General features: G+C 40.9%; 1 long non-coding RNA gene across 1 annotated transcript in view; it reads left to right on the top strand.

The window, feature by feature from the left end:
- The window catches only part of LOC115072346, a 108,783-nt gene extending 91,328 nt beyond the window's left edge, over positions 1-17,455 (top strand). Inside the window, exons 2-3 of the long non-coding RNA XR_003851392.1 lie at positions 2,001-2,099; positions 17,329-17,455. This is a non-coding gene — a long non-coding RNA (uncharacterized LOC115072346). The remainder of the gene's footprint in view (positions 1-2,000; positions 2,100-17,328) is intronic.
- The last annotated feature ends 1,752 nt before the right edge of the window (positions 17,456-19,207 follow it).

A 19,207-nucleotide genomic window follows, 5' to 3' on the forward strand; every position in this document is an offset into this window, starting at 1 on the left:
TCATTTATCTTTATTTAACTGGTCAAAATAAACTTGCAACTGCATTCATAAAAGTTATTTGTTGTATCTGTGTTAGCTTTTGCATGATTTATTTTGATATTTGCCTCATCAATATTTAGTTCTATATTATCTTCATTGTAAGTTATACCTTTCATTGAGATAAAATAACTACCTTTTCTTTATTTAATACTTCTGATTTGAGTTGTACTCAGTGTGATGTTGATACAAGTACTTTTTTCTTTCATTTTCTTTGAACACTTTTATGCTATTTTTAACTCTGATAAACAGCATACAATTTCGTTTTGTTTTTCTTGTCAGAGAGAGAGAAGAGAGAATGCATGCGAGGAGAGAAGGGTTGTAGAGAGGAAGGGAAGGGGAGGAGAGAGGGAGAGAGAAAAAGTATATTTGACTTTCTGGATATTATTTCCTTTCCTCTTGATAAGCGTTGGGTGGGGCCCTTCTGCCTCTTTGTCTCTGTACCCCACACTCTCTCTCCTTCCCCTGCTGTGCTGGCTGTATTGATTAACTTTTTTCTACACTGCTTTAGAAGTTGTGAATTTAAGTGCTGGCCATGGTGGCCCACGTTTTTAATCCCAGCACTTGGGAGGCAGAGGCAGGCAGATCTCTGTGGGTTCCAGGCCACCCTGGTCTACCTGGTGAGTTCCAGGCCAGCTGGGGCTACAGAGACCCCGTCTCAAAAAGAAAAAAAAAAAAGTTTATAACTTTTTTAACTAATTCAGTTCTTATGAACTAAAAGTTATCAATTTTTGAAATACTGTCTTTGCAGTTTCGCTTAAAATTTGAGAGGTTGTTAGATCTTCAAGCAATTCCTACCAGGACTTGATAAAGAGAAACTTAAGAAGACTGAAAGGCTGTAGCTTGGCAAGCACTACAGAGATGGGAGTAAAGCTTTCTATAAAGTAGTTGGAGCAGAGAAAGTAACTTGGATACTAACCTAAACGAATAAAATGAAAAGACTTCAATATGACTGCTTATTGACGTGACTGTACACATTTTCACCAAATCTGGATTTGTTTGGGTCATTTTCCTTTTTGCAATGTTGGGAACCAAATCTACAGCCTTGCACATATTGGTCAAGCACCGCATCAGTGAGGGGTTCATTTAAAATGGAGACTGCATGGTGAGGCCACTACAACTCACTGGTGCAACACTTCAACAAGTTTGGGGTGTGGCATATGTTGGTTTGCAACTGAGCTGCTTGACATAAGCAGCCCTTAGAGAGTCAAGAGCTAGAACAAGGATTTCTTTATCATGACGCCTCATGGTACCTATGAGCAACTCAGAATAGCCTGCTAGAGATAGAGAGCAAGAGTTGGGTCCCTTATAGGCATCAAGTGAAGGGGCCCCACTAACACTAGGTGAAGAGTTTACATTTAATCTAAGTGACTGAGGAAGAATGTCCTCTGTACCAACCAGCATTCTGTCTGCACTAAGGCTTTGGAAGGTCCTAAGAATTTTCCATCCATGGGGTCTCTTTAAGAAATGTACTCTAAACTGGGTGTGGTGATGCACACCTTTAATCCCAGCACCTGGGAGGCAGAGGCAGGTGGATCTCTGTGAGATTGAGGCCAGCCTGGTCTACATAGTGAGCTCCAGGCCAGCTGGGGCTACAGGGAGATCCTGTCTCAAAAAAGAACAAAAATACCAAACAAACAAAAAAAGAAGTGTCCAGTATTCTGAGACTTCAGGTATGCTCAGGAAATAGTAGACCCGTAAAAGGCTTTGTTTAAGTTTTGTATACCAGATTTTAATTCCAGATGGCTTAGTTCTCCGGAGGAGCCTCACTTTCTAATGAGAGAGCCATGGTCCTGGGCCATCTATGGTATATTTAGATATGCTACATACAGCCTGTTCTCTGTAAAACTAGAAAATGCAATTCAGATTGCGTTTTCTCCCTGGTTTTAAAGGCATCTTTTTAATCAATTAATAAGATCTGTAGTGAAACTATGACATACCTGACTATTCTTCTGTTTACCGAGAGGATGGAAAATGATCTAAGAACATGGTTTTGGAAGTGGACCAACACTGACCTCATCAGAAGTCAAAGCCAGAAGACGAATCAGGAAACATTAGTTCGTGTAAGTAGTGGGAACGGGGGGTGCATGAGAAGGTAGGGTGGTTTCTCATGGCTCATAAGGAAAGCAGGTGGATGAGGGTGTCAAGCACTGAGATTTTGCAAATCTCTCTTATATCTGTTACAGCATTTTCTTGGTATGATTATACCAAGAAATGTATAAATAATAAGGTTTACTCTTTGTGTGTATGGGTGGTATATGCGTGTGTGTGCACGTGTGTATGGGTATGCGTGTGTGCGCAGCAGAGGTCAGTGCCGAGTGTCTTCTATCACTCTCACCTTACTTTTGAGATGGGCTTTCTCACTGAACCTAGAGCTTGCTGGTTAGGTTAGAGCAGCTGTTCAGGCCAACAACAAGCATCCTCCTGTCTCTCCAGAACTGGAGTTACAGGCGAATGCTGCCACACCCTGCCTTTTATGTGGGTGCTGAGGAGCAAATTTAGGTCCCTTTTCTTACATGTTGAACACTTTATCCTCTGAGCTATCTCTCCAGCCTTAAATTTCACTCTTTAAAAATGTGTGGTTTGATGGTTGATACCAAATCATTCAATGCAAGTCATGAATGGTTACACAGTTATAAGAATGAGTTTGGACAGAAAAACACAAAACATATTTTGGAGGCTGCATCTGCCAATAAAAAGCTGCTGGCATATTTCTAGAAGCAATGCAGAAGTTGATTACAGATGAAGGACACATCCATAGAAGTCTTTATCAGAAACCAGTAGCACTTACATTCAGAGGAGGTATCAAGCCATAAGTTGTGGAAAGAGAGGTGGACTCCAGTGCTGTGTGGCAACTTTGCAGGGCAAATAATAGAGCCAGGCATAGTGTGCAGGGCTACAGAGCCACCCTTCTGAAGAACCAATACAAAACTTACATTTTGAAAGGGCACTGTCACAACTTTTCATCTAGTATATTGCTATAGTTGTTCTATTACATTCTTAGTTGTTTTAATCTCAGACTACACATAATTCATAAGTGTTATCTGTCCTGGGTAGCTTTATATTGCTGTGATAAAGCACTATGACCAAACCAACCTGGGGAGAAAAGGGTTTATTTGGCTTGCACATCTCAATCACAGTTCATCATTGAGGGAAGCCAGGGCAGGAACCTGGAGGCAAGAACTGAAGTAGAGACCATGGAGGAACACTGCTTACTGGCTTGCTTCCTTGGGGTTTTCTTATATAACTGAGGACCACCTGCCCAAGGGTGGCACCACCCACAGTGGGCTGGGTCCTCCCACATCACTCAACAATTAAGGAAACGCTTCATAGACATGCCCAGGGGCCAATCCAATATAAGAATTCCCCAGTTGAGGGCCCCTCTTCTCAAGTGTGTGAAGTTGATAACTGAAGCCGTCCAGTATAACACTGTGTCATAGATATGGAAATAAGAAAAAACTATGTAGTGGGTGGTGGGGTCTGAGGTTTCAGTACTATCCACTTGGTGTCTTAGAAGATGGCCCTGCTTGAAAGAGAAGACTCCTGTGTTCCATGCTATGGACATACTAGAATTTGTTTAGTTTCTTTCTTCATTGCAAGTAGCTTCATTTCCTGTAAACATATGTTGAATTTACTGTATGCTAGGCAAGCTATAGGTGCTGGGGATTTAAAAAAAACCACAGAAACAAAACAAAACCCTGTGGGAGGCTTGGGACAGTGAGGTGCACTGAGGCACAGGGGATTTCGTTTCCAGAGGATTGTTGGATGGATATTTGTGTAGGTTTGGGAGAGGACACAAGGTTTTTGATTTTAGACATAGTGGATTTGAAGGTAGCCGTTGTATATTCAAGAGAAAATATTAATAGGCATTTGGGCTTCTGTATCTCGACTTCATATATGAAAATGAGGCTAGGCTTTAGAAAAAAGAGCATATTAATGAATTGTGAGAGATCAGGAAAGTTTAAAGTACCTGGAAAACAGGAACAAAAATCTCACAGGAGCTTGTCTCTTCAAAGCTCACAGTCTAGGCGGGTGTGGTGGTGCATGCCTTTAGCCCCAGCACTCAAGGGCAGAGGCAGGTGGTGGATCTCTATGAGTTCAAGGCCAGCCTGGTCTACATAGCAAGTTCCAGGCCAGCTGGGGCTACAAGGAGAGCCTGTCTCAAACAAAACAAAACAAAACAAAACAAAACCTCACAGTCCAGAAACACAGAAGCTATACTAAGAATCCTGTAATGAATAGATAGTTTTGACTCCTGGGTCATGGCTGATTCTACTCCACGCTTTTAAAATTCAGAGTACTAAGGTATAGAGTCTGACGACCTCAGGGAAGCCAGGTTAAGTTCTCTTCCAAGGCAGAGAGAGAGAGAGAGAGATTTGCACATTGAGAAAACAACAACTTTTAGTTGTTTTCTATTTCTGAGATGTAGAAGAGAAAGGTCACCTGGAATCTGGGTTACACAAATTGCCAAACCACCATGTCTACCATTTGACTCTACTGGATTAAGCCAGAACTGGGTAAATGAATGCTTCATCTTGCATCTTCCCACATAAACAGATGTCCTCACCCACAGACAAATTTGGAAAACTGTGTGGTTTATCTAGCTAGAAGGTTTATCAGCATTCTTTAAGAAATGCTTCATTTCCTTTTTAAAAATGTTTTATATATTATTTTTATTTTATATGTATGAAATGTATTGCCTGCATATATGTGAGTGCACCCGTGTCGTGCAATGCCTTCAGAGGTCAGAAGAGGCATCAGATTCCCCAGGTTGTTAGCCACCATGTAGGTGTTGGGAACTGAACCTAGGTCTTCTGCAAGAGCAGTCAGTGCTCTTGACCACCGAGGCATCTCTCTAGCCCCTGCGAATATTAGTTTTACTGCTAACATGTATTAACTTTGCCTGCTTGTGAAATGTGTGTGAGGGTCTTGTTCTCTCAGCATCGTGTATAATATGGATTCATGTCATTTTGTAGAGGAATCATGCGTTTTTATTTACTATATGATTCTCCATTGTGTCAGTGAACCACCACTTACTCATTCTATTGATGATGGATATTTGGATTGTTTCCAGAATTTTTTTTTTTAGAAATAAAACTACTAATATGAAGATTTGTGTGTGTGTGTGTTTCTTTTGGACATATACCTAGGAATGAGATTTCTTGGCACAGGCTAAGTGGATAGCCTTAGTAGTTAGTGCAAAAGACTTTTCCAAAGTGGTTGTACCAATTTACATTCTCATGAACATTGTGAGAGAATAATTATGCCACGTCACCATCAACATTGGGTAGTTATCTTCCCTTTTTTGAGGCAGGATCTCACTATGTAGTCAAGGCTGGTTTCTAACTCAAAATCCTTGTGCCTTACCTTCCAAAGGCTGGGATTACAGGCATTCACCACAGTGTTATTTACTTTTCTGTTGTGCTAAAAAACACGATCAAGATATTTTATAGAACGAAGTTTTTTTGCGCTTATGGTTCCAGAAGGACAAGAGGCCATCATGGTAGGGGAGAAAACTGAGAACTCATATTTTCAAGCAGGCATAGGAGGCAGGGAGGGATAATAAAGTGGGGCAAGACTATCAACTCTCAAAGCCTACCCCAAGTGACATGCTTCCTCCAGGAAGACTTTTATCTCCTAAACCTCTGCAAACAGCACCACAAGCTGGGGCTAAGTATTCAATTACCTGGAGTCTATGTGGGGCATTCTCATTCAAACCACTGCACTTCACTCCCTGGTCCCCAAGGCACATGACAATATCATAATGCAAAATGCATTGATTCCAACTTCAAAAATCCCCATAGTCTGTAACAATGTTCCAAAGTCTCTTCTGAGACTCAGAGCATTCTTTTAACTGTAAATCCCTATAAAATAAAAAAGAAAATTACATATTTCCAGCACACCAGTGCATAGACAGAATATTTTCATTCTAAAAGGAAGGAATGGGGGCATAGTGGGACAATACTGTGATAGCCTGAGCTCCTCTATTTTGTATAAGATGGCTGTCTTGATGAATTGTCTCAGACCCTGCCCTGGTCCAGGCCGGCAGTTCCGGGAAGAGCTGACCACAGAGAAACCTGGAAGGTTCTAGTCAAAGTTTATCTGGCTTCTGTAACTGCTTGCTTGCCCACCTGCAGGAACAAACATGTCACCCTTGAGTAACTGCCTGTTTTGGAGTAACTGCCTGTTTTTTGAGTAACTGCTTGTTTCACCAGGATGTGATTTTTACCTTTATAAACCGTGCTGTCCCCTGAGTTGAGGCTGTACTCTCTAAATCCTGACCCAGAGAGTGCAGTTGCTGACAAGCTAAATAAAATTCAGCTAATATGGAACATCTGGAGTCTGAGTGGTCCTTCCCAGTTATTTTGGCACTGTAACAAAGCAAGACTAAAAAGCAGCAAGGCAAACACCAAATCCTGTTGCTGCATGTCTGATATCTGAGACTTTAGTATCTAAGGGTGCTCCGTCCTCCAGTTTTGCTACCTGGGACATACATTTCTGTCTTGGGCTGGTACTACTTCCTGTAGGCAGCCCTCCTTGGCAGATGTCTCACAACTCTGACTTCTTCAGCATCTTTGTTTCTCCACTGCCAACCAGGCTTTATCTTTACAGTTTCTTACAATGGCCTATCAGGGCCTTCTTATCACAGAGTCCCCTGCTACACACTGTCTGGTCTCAGCAGCTCTCTAAACTGTAAAGGCAGAGTCAATTATCCCCCTGCCTCTTTCATGCCTCTACAGTCAGCACCATGTGAACCACACACCAAGTTTCATCGCCAGCTTGGGATGGCCATCTTCACCCACATCAGTGGCTTTTGTATGTTGTGGTTTTCTTGGAGCAGAGAACGCCTTAGGTCCTTTCTTTTCATAAGTTGGAAGCTTAGCTGGATGGGGCTCCCTAAGGACGCTCTTTGCATTGTTCAGATGTAGATCTGCCAATCTTCTTAACAGTGAGTGCCTCTTCTCTAGGATGGCTGCCTTGGCTGTCTGCTGTTTTTTTCTTTTTCTTTTTTTTTCTCTCCAAACTATGTTTCTTTTTGCCCCACCTTTTTCATCCTGTAGGTATGCAAATATTCACCATTAATAACCATGCTACAGAATCAATATTAGGCTGCCTTGAAGTTTCCTCCACCAAAGAAATTAGTATGTTATTTTTAAATTTAACCTCAGGCAGATTCTTAGGCTGTAGGCAGACTGCAGTTAGATTCCTTGTAAAATATCCCAGTTGCTGTTTAAGACTTTATTTCCCTCTGGAGCTACATTGGCCTCAGCACTACTTTCTTTCAAGCTAGGAACAGAATGGCGCATTCAACTCTGCTTGCACATTAACAGCTTTTCTAGCCCAAACTTCCATAGTCTTTCGTGCTCTTCCTAAAGACAACATGGTCAGGTTCTTCACAGCAACAGCCCACTCTCTGGCGCCAGATTCTGTACTAGTTTCTTTTCTGTTGCTGTGATAAAACACCATGTCCAAGGGAACTTATAGAAGGGTTTATTTGGCTTATGGTTCCAGAGGTATGAGAGTTCATCATGGTGGGAGAGGCATGACAGGAGGCATCCAGAGCAGTAAGCTGAGCATGCATATCATTAAGTATGTACAGGAAATGGAGAGAGAGAGAGAGAGAGAGAGAGAGAGAGAGAGAGGAAGTGGGACAAGGCTATGAACTCTCAAAGCCTACTTTCAGGTAACATGCTTCCTCTAGAGCAAGGCCACACCTCTGGAAGGATCCATGACCTTCCTCACACTAACTGACCAAAGGTTCAAATATTTGGAGACTATTCTACTGGAGACAGTCTCATTCAAACCACCACAACCACCATGCCTGGTGTAGTCTTTTTAACATTAGCTACTCAGCTGAGTGTGTAGTTACATCTCATTTGGGCTTAAATTTTTATATTTATTTGGTGATCGATAAAAGCTAAACAAATATCCACATAGGCCTATTGACCTCTTGGCATTCTATCATATGAAGTTTTTGTTCATGTTTTTAAAATTTATGTTTTTCTTACTTGCTGGGTGGGCGGGTCTCTGGCTCTCTCTTCCTCCACGGCTGCCGGGGAGTGCAGGCGGGGCTCTGCAGAGTGCTGCAAGCTGCCGGGTGGGTCAGCAAGAGTGCAGGCTCTGCAGGGGGCTGCAGGCTGCCGGGTGGGCTGCACCAAGCTGCGGGAGGCTCAGGCTAGCTGTGGGGGGCTCCCCCTTGGCTCATGGGTCATTGGCCACTGAACCACGAGGATGGGGAAGTGCAGGAACGGTGAACGCGAGTGGGTGTTGACTGAACTCCTCCGGGAAGACTGATCACAGGCTGGTCCCAGGCGCAGTGAAACACAGCTCAGCTCCAGACACAGTGAAAACAGCCCAGTCAGATTCAGTGACACAGCTCCGATTTATTAGGGGGAAACTAGAGAATTTATAGTGTGGTGGCAGTAGCAAAAGCCTCAGCTGATAGGTGCTCCGAAATGTGGCGGTGGGCTTCTATCAGGCTGTCAGACAATGCCTGATTATCATATAGGAAAAACCTGGTAGTTTCTATGCCAGAGGTCATGTTTCAGGTAAGGCATCTGTGGCGGGCACTTCAAAGTGAGCCAGGAAGAGAGCAGGAGGCGCCCTGCTGAAAAGGGGAGTTTCTCCATCAAGTGCCGAGTTGTTCAGGCTATCTGGACATGGAGAGACTGCGACCCTAACAGCAGGGTTCCCCAACACTTACTGATTTGCAGTCTAATTTATAACTCGTTTACTTAATGATTAATTAATGCTTTTGCATGTAATCATCTAATAAAATTGTTGCTTCTCCCTGGTTATTAGGCTTACTATTATGTTATCTTCTAGAAACTTCCCCTCTTCTTTTCACATACATTATCCATATTCCATGTATTACAGGTTTTTGCATATGGTGTGAGAGAGCCCAAGTTCATTTTTCATATAAATATGCAATCAATCAGGACTCTATCTTAAGAGATGCATCATTTACACTTGCTTGATACTTCCCTTTGCCATAGTTTGAGTCTATACATGCACATTTGTTGCTGACTTTATTACCCTTTATTGTTCTGTTCTATTCTTTCAATAGTACCAAGTGGCTTACTAAGTACAAATGTATAATGTCTTGATAGCTTGTAGCTTAGGCAATCCAACCCTGTTCTTGAATATTTGTCTTGACTGTTCTTGGTGCACTGCATTTTCATATAAATTTTGAAATTATTTTGTCAATTTCTTCAAAAAGTCCCCTTGGGAAATTTTTAATACACTTTTCATTTTGTAATAATTTTTTACTCACAGAAAAGTCGCAAAGTAAGCACAACGGTCCTCATTCACCACACAGCTCACGTTGTACATTACAATGGCACATTTATCAGAACGAAGAAGCTGACACTGATGTTACTATTAACCACACTGCAGACTTTATTTGGCTTCCCTCGAGTTCCATTAGCGTCCCCTCTCTGGCCAGGATGTGGTCCAGCACACCACTTCCAGCTGTCATCTCTCTCCAGGCTCCTCGGGTCTATGGCAGTTTCTCATCTGTCTTTGTTTTTCATTATGACTTTGGCAGTCTTAAGGAATGCTGGCCAGTTATCCTGGAGAGTGGTCCTAGTCTGAGTTTTTTTTGCCCTTTTTCTTGTCATTATACTGAAGCTGAAGGGTTTTGGAAAGACTATAATGGAGTTGAAATGTACCAGGGTTAGGATAGTCACACGAAATTGCTGGTGACATTAACCTCCTTAACCTAGTTTGAAGTAGTATTTGCCAGGTCTTTCCATTGTGAAACCATTTCCCTTTTCTTACTTCATTAAGTCTGGCCCTCTCACAGTGAGGGCCAGGTATTGAGCTGCAGCATGAAATAACTTTATATACTTAAAATTCTTTGAGAAAGATGTCTGTATTTATTCTTCCATTCAATCATTTATTTATACCAAAATGGATTCATACATATTTATGCTTTGGATTATAATTCAGTGCCTAGTTGTTGTTTAACCTTCCCTGCTTTGAAGATGGCGAAGATTTTCAGCTTGTCTCCTTGACAGGGACCCATACGTTTGCCTTTGGAGCACGTCCTTGTTTTCTGGGACTGCTGAGAATCTCTGGGCTCATCTTGGAGATTCTCTACCCCAGTCTTAGAATCCAGCATGTCTCGAGCTCTGCTCCTTTTATTAGGGATTTGTACCTAGAAACTAAGATCTAGGCACTGTGTGTGCTTTTATCTTTTGGAGTTTCATTGCTTCTAGGCTTTCTTAGTGGGTAGTGCTGGGAGATATAGTCTATCTGTCTGTCTGTCTGTCTGTCTATCTATCTATCTATCTATCTATCATCTATCATCATCTATCTATCTTCTATCATCCATCTATCATATATCTGTCTATCTTCTGTCTATCATCTATCTATATATCACACAACCACATACACATAAATATGTATGTATATATGATGTGTATACATATATATTGAATGATAATGCATAAACATACACATTTCTATAACTATTTTGTGTCTCAGTCTGTGTGTATGTATGTATTACACATGTCCAGCTGTACAGTTTATATTGTATTCTAGAGTTTCCTGTTTGTCAGCAACATTCATTTTTGATAGTGAAAAATCTGATGCTGACCACCAACTATTTATTTATTCTATCCAACATATACGTAAAGCAGTTTCAGAATTTTTAACCAATATTTTCACGAGAAAGGCATTTACTGTCGTCACATAACCACCTCTTTTGTCCATAGGTCTTTAATTTTTAGTCAAACATCAGTTGTCAAAGTTATGCAGGTCAGTTTTTTTGTGTCTATTTGTGCAGCTATCACCATGTCCTATCTCAAGCTTCTTGTGTAGTAGTCTTGACATTTTTGTTAGATTTAGTCTTAGATATGTGACCATTTTTGATGATATAATAAGTGGTGTTGTTTCTTAAATAGCACTTAATAACTTTTCGCTCTTAAATCAACATGTAAGTCATTTTTAGAAATACTGATTTTTGTATCCAGTAACTTGCTAATTTTATATATTTTATTGCTGGTGGTTTCCATTGTTCATCTGTAGGTTTAAAATGCTCACTTTTATTCTAACCATTAGCTATTAATCAGTTAATTTTTATTGTATTGGCTGGAAACCCCAGTATAATTTTGAGCAGCTGGTATCACTGTCTCAGGAGGAAAAATTTGAATATGAAAATATTTTATGTGTTTGCTGTGAAATCAGATTAAATTCCTATCCCCAGTTTACTGAGAGTTTTTAATCAAAATATGTGTTGACTGTTTTCAATTGCTTTTCCTCAACTTTTAGGGGTAATACTATAGCCTTTACCTTTTAATTTGTTAGTGTGGCAATATAAATATTGTTTTTGAATGCTAAACTAACCTGCATTATAGCAACAGCAGCAGCTGGTCATGTTCTATCATCTTTTGAATTTATTCCCGGGTTAGATATGTCAATACTTGTTAAAGGCATTCTTCTTGGGGCTGGAGAGATGATTCAGTGATTAAGAGCACTGACTGCTCTTCCAGAGGACTTGGGTTCAAGTCCCAGCACCCACATGGCAGCTCACAACCAGCTGCAACTCTAGTTCCAGGGGATCTGACACCCTCTTCTGACTTCTGTGGGCATTGCATGTATGTGGAGCACTTAGATGTAGGCAAAACACTCATACACACTGTGCTGGATAGCTTTAAGTGTCAACTTGACACACCTGGGTTGAGGGAGCCTCAATTGGGGAATTGCTTTCATTGGACTGGCCTGTGGCCATGTCCATAAGACATGTTCTTGATTGTTGAGTAATGTGGGTGGTGCCACCCCTGGGCAGGTGGGCCTGTGTTACATAAGAAAGCAGGCTGAGCAGGGGCCAGGGGAGCAAGCCAGTAAGCAGCGTTCCTCCATGGCCTGTGCCCCAGCTCCTGCCTCCAGGTTCCTGCCCTGAGTTCCTGCCTTGGGCTCACTGATGAACTGCGACCTGGGAGTTGTAAGCTGAATAAACCCTTTCCTCCCCAAGTTGGTACTGGTCAGAGTGTTTTGTCACAGCAATGAAGAAACAAACTAGAACACACATAAAATTAAAATAGTTAAAACAGAAATTCTTGTACTTCCTGAGGGATACTAACCTGAACCTTGAATCTTTTTGTCTAGTTTTGGCGTGAGGGTAGTGCCGTTTCCATAAAATGAGTTGGGGATGTCCTTTCCTTCTTTGTTTCCAGAAAAACTTGAGGAAAAGGGGTGTAATTGCCTTTTAATTAAAAAAAATTGGGGAGACTAGAGAGATGGCTGAGTAGTTATGGGTGCTCACTACTTTTGCACAGGACCAGTAGTCGGTTCCCAGTGCCTATGGCAGGTAGCTCACAACTGCTGTAACTCCAGCTCCAGAGGAGCCAAAGCTCTGGCCCAACGGACACCTGCACATACACGCACATACCTCCCATATATCCATAATTAAAAAATGATAACGGTTAAAATCTCAGAATTAAAAAAAGTTACCTATTTTAATGTGTGTAGATTCATGGACTCCTGTGGGCATGTGGTGATCAGAGCACAGCTTGCAAGAGTCAATTCTCTCCTACTGTAAGTTCTGGAATGGAATTTAGCTTGTCAGCCTTGTCAGCAAGGATCTTCACCCCATGAGCCATCTCACAGGCCTGCCTATCTTTCATTTAAATTGTGATTTACACCAAGGTTATCAAGAGTTGGCAGTACTATGCGTGTGTGCCTATATGTATGTGTCTACATGTTTTTGTGGTATGTGTGTATTTATGTGTACGTGTATGTGTGTCTGTATGTCTGTGCTGTGTGGTATGTGTGCATGTGTTTATGTGTATGTGTATGATATTTTGCACTGATTCTTAACTCAGTCATTTTTTTCAGTTTTTAAAAGAGTTACATTCATTAGGATTGTAAGCCTTCATTTTTAATACTTTATACAGGACAGATAATAATGCCTCCATTTCCCTGTAAACATATTAATAGACATTATTTTTTCTTAAATTGTCCTTCTAGTTTCTGGTCTTTCTAGTTTATTAATTTTATTAAATTTTCCAGTAGATTAGCTTTCAGCTTTGATTCTTTCTGTCACATATTTGCTTTATGTTTTATAACATTTGCTTTTACAATATCGTCTCCCCCTCTTTTTTCCTGCGTTCTCAGAAAGGATGCTAGGATAATAATAAACGCGTTCAGAACCATCACTCTCCCTTAAGCATTGCATTAGCTATAACCCACAAACTTTGAAACATCATGGTCTTGCTGTTACATAGTTGAAGGCATTTTCTAATTTCTATTGTGATTTATATTTTGAGCCACAAGATTTTTGAAAATAAATTGCTTAATTTCCCCTTTTAGGTTTTTAACATAATATTTTGCTATACATTCTAATTTGTCCCACTGCGTTAGAGAATATTCCTTCTCCGTGTCTCTCTCTGTTATTATCTATGTATCACTAGGCTGCTTATTATTTTGATTTTTCTTTTGGTATTTTTGAGACAGGGTCTCCCTGTAGTCCCAGCTGGCCTGGAACTCACTATGTAGACCAGGCTGGCTTTGAACTCACAGAAATCTGACTGCCTCTGCCTCCCAAGTGCTGGGACTAAAGTTGTGTACCACTATGCCCGTGGTGCTTATTATTTATATTATTGAAACCTATGTACTAAATAAGGTTTTATCTGCTTGGTCTATCAGTTTCTAAGAATAATGTGGCAAGATCTATTTCTATAATTTTGAGTTGATCCATATCTTCTTTTAGCTTTATCATTTGCTTTATATATTTTAAAGCTATGCTATTAGGTATCTACAAATTAAAAATTAATGTGCTTCCCTGATATATTGAACTATTTATTATTACAATTTGTTCATTTTATCTCTTGTGCTACTTTTTAATTTAAAACTGACTTTGATATTAATGAGCTATTACGTATTATGCTATTTTTATCTATATGCATTTATATCTAGCTGGAGATACCATTAAATTTTTTATATTTTAATATTTATCTCTGTCTCATAAAACAGCCTAGTTTTTCAATCTAGGTATTTTAACATTTTATTTAATTTGAGTATGTTCTCTATTATTAATAGTAATTTATAGATATAATTGTATTTAAATTTGATTTGTTTTCTATTTGTTCCAGCTCTTTCTGCTCATTCACTTTAATTCCCTCTCATCTTTATGAAGAGATATTTTGTATAATTAATTTCCCCTTTTTGTTGACTTATTTGTTATATATTTCCTGGTCTTTTAGTAGTTACTAAAAGACCATATCATATAGCCTGACTTATAGTTCCTATTATTAATTTTTAATTTTACATTTTCCACATAATGGAAGGACCCCAGAACTCTCTAATTGCATTTATTCCTTCCTGCATTGAACTTCAATTCTCTAACACCTTAACCCCACAGTCATTACCATTGTTGCTTTGAATAATACTCATTACTGTGTGCCTGTGTTTTAACCTCTGGTCCCTGCTTTTTCATACCCTTTGCCTGTTCCTTCCTGAGGCACCTGCTTTAATATTTGATTTAGGGCGGATTTATATGTCAGAAAATGTCTTTCTGCTACTGTTTTTGCCAGGTATTTGGTGGGGGTTAGAATTCTACGCTGGCGTTGAATGAGTAGTTCGCATCTCTCTCATCCATTGACGTTTTTACTGTTGTCACCTGGATTGCAATTTTCCTGCTAAGCCCCCGCTGTCAGCTGAAGGGAACGCCCCCGCCCCCCCGTGTTGCCTCCAAGTTCTCTTTGTCTTTGATTTTCAGTATTTTTACCAACATTGCTTTAGGTGTACTTCTCTTTGAATTTACTCGCTGGAATGGGTGACACGTCTCAGGTTTGTAGCCATTGTACAGTCAAAGTTGTTTGAAACTGATTCTCCTCTGAGGACGCAGGGCCACATGTCTATTGTGTCCCTGGTGTTCCTTTGCCTGCACCTCCTTCTGTGTTCCATTCCTTTGTCTCTTGGGTTCTATTCTTAATATTTTGACCTTTCATCAATCATTTCTTTGTGCCTTTTTTCTCTGTTGAAAACTTCTGTTAGTTTCAATTTCAGCTAATGTGTTTCTTCTAGAATGGCCATTTGATGCCCATTTTTTAAGAAAAAAATTCCCATCTCTTCACTTAACTTTTAACATATTGGGAGACATTTTAAAAGTGCATTTCTGGTAACTTTATACTAATTTATTCTGTTCCTGTTTTATTTATGTTTGTTGTTGTTGCAGGGTTTTCTTTTCTAAAACATTTGATTTTCTACCAAGGGCAGAGTTCATGGAGGCTGTGCGTGGTGCTTTCTGCATTCAGCAAGCATATTTTTATATCTGTCAAGCAGCTAGGGCCAACCAACGTAAGCCACTCAGCTGCTGAGCTGACTCAAATCTATGATTTAGTCTTTATGATGGCTTGCTTTTATTTCTTTTTAGTGTACTCTTCGCTTTTTCAGGGCATTAGGCCTGGTGTGTACTAGAGATGTGCTGCACCTCTGAACCACGGCACCGAGTCACACCAACAGCCCCTGCCCATTCTTAAGGTGGAGGCTTTCTGTGGTCTGAAACATGGCAAGGGTAGTTTAATATGAAATTTTCTTTCTTTTTAAAAAACATTGTATTGGAGAATTTCACACATGCATATAATTTATTTGGATTGTATACACCCCCACTCCTCCCCTCCCCTCTTCCCAGGTCTACCCTCGCTCCCCCAACTTTGTTTCCTTCTTTGTTTTTTAATAGCCCACCAAGTCCCATTCGTGCTGTCTGTATACACTCATGGGTGCGGGGGCCATGCACTGGAGCATCTACCAGGTGCCACACCCTTAAAGGAAAATGGACTCCCCTTCCTTGAGAAGCCACCAGCTGTCTATAGGTCCTCGTTTAGGGTTAGGAGTCTGTGAGCCCCACCCTCCTCCATGTTGGAATGCTGACTGGCTTGATCTTAGGTGGGCCTCGTGCAGGCAACCACAGCTGCGGTGAGTTCAGGAGTACAGTGGGCCTGCCATGTCTACAAGACACCATTTCACTCTGGTCCTCCCCGACCTCTGACTCTTAAAATCTTTCTGCCCCTTCTTCTGTAATGGTCTCTGTGCCTTGTGGGGAGGGGATGTGATATAAGTGTCCCATCTGTGAATAAACTCTGCACAGTCTATATACTTTGACTAGCTGTCCACTGTACAAAGAAACCTTTCTGGTGATTCCTGGGAGCTGAATTAATCCGTAGATACAGAGATATTAATGTAGAGGGCAGTTTGATGCCCTGTCCATTTGGTGGAATAGTCATAGTAGGTTTACCTCTGGGACCTGTGAGCTCCCCCAACATTGGTTTCTGGACTTATTTATAATAACAGGCATGTGTTTCCTCCTGTGAAGTGGGCCTTAAAGCCAATCAGAAAGTTGTTGGTCACCTCCATAACATTTGTGTCACTACTGCACCCATGACATATCCTGCCATGCTGGTCATTATCGTAGCTCACAGGTTTCATGCCGGTAAGACTGTTGACAACTAACCCATCAGTCTGCTTTCCCCTAGCTCCCACAGCACCTCTGGTACTATGAATGCTGGTCAGCAGGGAGGAAGCTTCCTGGTCAGTATCAACTTGATTTCTTAAGTCCCGTGACCAAAGTGTAAAGTGTCTTCAGCAATAAAGTCTTACCATCAAGTTCTGGTGGGCAACCAAGAGCAACAGCAATAGCCTGCATTATTTTCTTGGGGGGGGTGTTCTCTGGTATACCTCTGACCATCTACTCCAGAGGAGGTATCCCACTCGTGGCACTGGGCCTTTTGTTTTGCACCTTATGGCTTCTGGGAGAAGCAATATCCCCTGTGTAAGGTAGCTCCAACTAAACTTTTTTATATGAATGTATGACTATATATAAAAAAAAAATATAATTTAGAAAACTTATAAAATAGTATCCACAAGGCTTTTTCACATATCCTTTGTGTTTTTTAACCCTGCTCCAGCTCCTCCACCATACCCTCCCATCCCTCTCCTTACTTAAACTTTCTTCCTCATGAGTCCCTTTCCCCCTTCATATCACCTGCATTCTACTGTGCAGGTGAATGGATGGACCTGAACACACTGTACTGGCTGAGGTAACTCAGACCCAGGAAGACAAATGTCACATGTTCTTTCGTGTGAATCTCGGCATAGATTCTTAGATTTGTGTCTTTAACCTGGTGTACCTGTAGAAACCAGGACATGAAAAAGGGGAAGAGGAATCGGGCAGTGGGGCAGGGGAACTTCCTTTTTGAGTAGCAACTTTTAGTCTCTTAATCTTGCAAACCTGTAAGAAATTTGCTCAGTTTTTCATCCTCTTAGCCACTATGTGTTCTCATTGTCCAGGCATCCCAGCAGAGAATGTACAAATGACGTCAGGGAAAAGCAATGTGGAAGCCGGAGGTACTTCCCATGTTTCCTTTCTCTTTGTGGTTTTGGTCCCTTCATCCCCTCAGCTTTGGAAGCTCTCTGATGCCTCCAAGGAAGTAAGGTATGTGCATATATAGTGGGTCTTTTTCATCATGAGAAGGCTGGTCTTTAAGACATTAGTCTTCATTATAGAATGAAGCTTTTAATTTATGATTCTTGACTACGATGTTGTAGTGTATATGTACAAGTTGAATAGAATAATGCAGAAGAGTATTATGAGGACCAAATTAGATCTTACGTGGCAAAGTGATTCACAAACTAGAAAGTTCTGAAGCCTGATGTCATGTGACAGCAGTATGTGGGAACTACTTGATTTTAAAAATATGAATCCTCTGAAATGGGCTGGATCAATCTAGTGAGTGTTCTCCTCAATGTAGAGGTTGGAATGGTACCAAAATGGAGGTCCTATACCTAGGCATGGTGGAGGACACAGAAAAAGAATTGGAAAAACTAATAGCACAGAATTTTCCAAGGCATCTCCAAAGTAGAAATCATCCCTATGGGGAAGTAAGTCATGTTAGCCTGTCATTTCCTAGCAGAAGGAGAATGAATAGGTTGCAAGATGTGTGATCAGGTCAGGAATAAGGTGAATCAAGGACAGGAGAGTGAGGTGTAGCGGGTTGGGCAGTGGGTCCCAGCACAGATGACATCCAGGGAGAGCGTGGCAGAGCGTATGGTGTGCATTTCACGGGAAGCCTGTGAGGGAAGAGCTGTATGGTCTGTGGTCAACAGACTGATAATTTTTCATTAGTTTTAAATTCACAAGCCTTCAAAGTATCTAATAGAATTATTTCTTGTCCCCTATGTAGAGTTTGGGATGCACCTCAGATAGCATTCTTTATTTAAATGCACTGAACTTTATCATGCATATGAATGAACCATGTTGACTGTTCCTCAGCTCTTCTGCTGTTAATGATGGGCTGGAGGAAGGATGTGAGCACACAGTGGAGAAGGTGTGAAAATGAACACCTGGGCAGTGTGCACAGGTAGCGTATCAGTCATAACTTAGTTTAAAACTAACAATGCAGTGTACTTTCTGCTTAATATCGAAAGCATTATTTTTATTGCTGTCATTACTATTATGGTTGTTGGTTTGTTGCTCTTGAATCCTTAGGGTGAGATGCTATTCTGTTAGGTGTCTAAGGTGGGTGCCCCTATTGTGTCTTTTATTCTGTGCCTTCCCGCCAAAATTCTGTCAGGAATGCTACAAGACCCTGTTCTATTCATCCAGGTCTCTTCCTCACAGGACTTGCTGGGGGGGGGGTGGTGTTAGCTATCAGAAAGCATTTCTTTTTTCTCTGCACGTCTTAGCCCCAACTCCCCCATGAGTGCAAGCTCTTCACGGTGTACCCTAGATGTCTTAAACAGAAAAGCAGAGGAATTAGCTCTTCTTTTCTGCCACATGTTCTATTTTGATGCACAGAATCTTTTGAAGAAGAGATTTCCAAATGAATCTCACCTATTTTTAAAGCAGCTTTTATAAATAACCACACTGTGCATTGCGTATTTGCCCAGATCGCCTGGATTGAGTTCTATATAAAGTGTCACATGAATGGCTTAAATTTATTACTCAGAGATATGAAGCTACCTCCATAATCAATAAAAGAGCCATAAACAGTGATGTAAAAGATAGAAATAGTGAGAAAATAGATGTGCTGTAGTTTTATAAATCAAGAAACAGAGATAAAAGCATTTTATGTAAAACAATAATGGAACTCCCACAGAAGAACTAAAGTAGGAATGAGTGAGTGGGTACCTCATGGGAAAGGGACTAGGTGTGCTGCGGGGAGAGACT

Source organism: Nannospalax galili, unplaced genomic scaffold (genome assembly GCF_000622305.1).
Source record: "Nannospalax galili isolate Female #2095 unplaced genomic scaffold, S.galili_v1.0 scaffold1022, whole genome shotgun sequence".
Classification (NCBI taxonomy): Eukaryota; Metazoa; Chordata; class Mammalia; order Rodentia; family Spalacidae; genus Nannospalax; species Nannospalax galili.